This window comes from Camponotus vicinus, unplaced genomic scaffold (genome assembly GCF_025532165.1).
Source record: "Camponotus vicinus isolate PSW18456_S1 unplaced genomic scaffold, iyCamVici1.0 SCAF_3, whole genome shotgun sequence".
Taxonomy (NCBI): domain Eukaryota; kingdom Metazoa; phylum Arthropoda; class Insecta; order Hymenoptera; family Formicidae; genus Camponotus; species Camponotus vicinus.
This window is the reverse complement of record NW_028141967.1, coordinates 13265723-13268855: the sequence shown is the minus strand read 5'-3', so window position 1 is coordinate 13268855 and position 3133 is coordinate 13265723. Positions and strand designations below refer to the sequence as shown.

The 3133-nt window shown below is 40.0% G+C and overlaps 1 pseudogene; it reads right to left on the bottom strand.

Moving 5' to 3' along the window:
- Positions 1-2320: 2320 nt before the first annotated feature.
- LOC145969090 (uncharacterized) lies at positions 2321-2926 on the bottom strand (annotated as a pseudogene).
- Positions 2927-3133: the final 207 nt, after the last annotated feature.

Below are 3133 nucleotides of genomic sequence, written 5' to 3'. Positions count from 1 at the left end.
AGTGGCTTGCTTGAATCCATCTGCTCTAATACGATAGTTGTTTTCACATTAATGATTTTATATTTTCTTTTTGTTGCAGGCGTTAGAGATCCAGGAGGGCTTTTTCGACGGCGATTCAATCTCGGCGCATCCCACCAATTTTGTTGTGCCCGAAGCGGCACTGGATGTGGGGTATCGCCGGGACTCAATAAAGCTTTGGGACCGTCAAGTACTTCCTCTGTTTTTTTTTTTATCAAATGGTTTATTTTCACTTTGAGAATAAGTCTAATTTTGTACAATTTTGAACTCTAAATATATCCGCTTATTTTGTAATCCTACATAAATGTCGGGTTTTTTCCGTCGCCTTCCCCCTAATTCCTTTAGACGTTAAATATTAATAAATTTCTTTAACGATAGATACGTAAAATAGTGACTGGCCCTAATTCGCACTATTAATGGCTTGAATTTTTTTATTAACGACTGTCCGCCGCGCGCTAGCGGTGGATGGCTTTTATTCACTCGCTTTTGGCAAAATTTGGGAGGGGATCGCCTAGCAACATAATCATATAAGGTCATGGTGAACTTTTGTAGCGGTCAAATCTTAGTGCAAGCGAAGGCAGTTTAAAGTCGAAACCCTTCATTTGAACTTTCTCGTTTCCGGCAAACTCGCACGTAATCCGCTGAGGTGATGATTTTATCCCTGGTGAAAATCAAACGTTTCTCGAAGTGTCAAAGAAACGTAAACGAACAGAATAAACGCTTCTTAGAAGCTTCATTGACTTCCCATTAACTCTTCGCGATTTTAAATCTTCATGCATATTTCTCGAACACTCCATAAAGTGTGTACAAAGCATTCCGATACACTTTACGCTTTAATATTTCATGTTTTCCTTTACGTTTCCCAAACGCTACATAAAATGTGAACGAAGCACTCCAATATGTTTCCCACACACTTCAATGATTGACATTTAGAAACTCTTCATTTACACTTCCTAAACGCTCCATAAAATGTAAACAAAGCACTCCAATACGTTTCCCGCTCACTTCAATAATTAATACTTAGAAATTCTTCATCTACATTTCTTCAACGCTTAAACGCTTCACAAAACGTGTATGAAACACTTTCCATATACTTTAACAATTTATAGTAAGTATACAAGGAGGTTTCTAACCCAGGTCCTCTCAGGGGGGGTGAGGCGCGAGGGGAACCGCGGCGCGGGGGGAGTGACGTCACGCGCGGGGAAGGAGGAACTGCAGCGCTCGGTGAGTGACGTCACGCGCGGGGAAGGGAGAACCGCGGCGCGACCGATGGACGAGGGGGTCCGCGCGGGAAAGGGGGATCCGCGGCGCGACCGATGGACGAGGGGGTCCGCGAGGAGAAGGGGGATTCGCGGAAAGAAGACGGTGGTGTGAGAAGGATAGCGCTATGTGTGGGAAAAGGATAGCGCTAAGTGTGTGAAGAGGACAGTGCGACAAGGATGGCATCAACGTGCGACAAGGATGGCATCAACGTGCGACAAGGATGGCGTCAACGTACAACAAGGATGACGTCAACATGGGACAAGGACGACGCATTGTAAGATGGCGCATAGGTGGGAGAAGGACGACGCAAAGTTAAGTGAGTGAGTGATAGTGACGAGCATATGAAAGAGAGAGAACAATAATATCGCGAGAACAACGTGTACGAAAGAGAGAGAACGATAACATCGCGAGAACAACGCGTGCGAGAGAGAACGATAGCGCGAAGAGAACGCATACGAAAGAGAGACTTATGATTAACGCGTGCGAGAGAGAGAACTATAATATCGCGAGACTTAGAACGATAATAGCGCAAGACAACGCGTGCGAGAGAGAACGATATTGCAAGAACAACGCGAGTAAGAGAGAACGCATACGAAAGAGAGACTTATGATTAACGCGAGACTTACAACTAGCGCAAGAGAGAGAGACGCAAGAGATGGGAGCGCAAGGGAAAGGCGCGTAAATAATTGCAATTTTTTATAAATTACAAATATAAAATTTATTTAAATGTGTGTGTACTATACAATTTGTGTGTGTGTGTATGTACTTAAAATTAAGAATAATAATAGTAATATAATAATAATAATATAAAATATAAAAGTAATAATAATAAAAATATAAAAATAATTAAAATTTAATATAGGGGGAGGGGGCGATGCGCCGGACTGAGGGATGCCGCTCCTAAAACAGAAATACATTTCATTATTTTTAAATTATTTAATAATTTATTTTAAGATACTTTTTGATATATTACAAATTAAAAGATACAATATTATCCATGGCTCATCTTTATATTGAGCAATACGCTCAATTTATAATTTTACGCAGGTTTGGATTCACATATCTGTTTATCCTCTCATCGACCATTCATATACTCTCGTAAACTCTGAAATTAAACATAACTGTGAATGTTTTAAATTTATTACACATCGGTAAAAATATTTTTACCTTCAACGTTTCCAAGTCTTGCCGTAGCATATTCTCGTGCTCATATTCGAATTTGTCCATTCTTTTCGTAATTCAAGATTTTCATATAGTCTATTTCCAAAACATCGTAATGTAGTGTGATTAGGATCTTCCTCGTAGATACACGAACTTGCATCACATTTTCTAAGTGAGTTCGCACAAAATTTTCGAGATTTGAGAAATCTCTTCAACGAATTTGTGCGGGGTTTTTTCAAGCCGAGCTCTCGATGTCTTATAAACTGAACGATTGAAGTTTCAAGATTCTTCTTTGAAATTTGTTCCCGCTCATATTGAAGTAATTCTTCATCATCACTAGTCCGAAAATCGAAATCAGGTTCCTTATCAGATGATTCTTCCTTCGCATACAATTTCTTCCATTTCTTTCTCTTCTCTCCCTCCATCTCAATTCTTTCCGCCACAACTGGATCCATCCAATAATCATCATCATCCGTATCATCATCGATGATAATAACGTCTTCTTCAGCCATTATACGTGACCAGCGAAACACAAGACCAACGAAACACAGAACAACGAAAGAAATAATATTCTAATGTCGCAGGCTCCTCTTTATTATATATCTTTTAATATCTTTTGTCTCATTCCAACTAGAGCATCACGTCTCATCTACCTCAGCATTTCTCTACATCTTTAGCGGAGCGTGTTGAG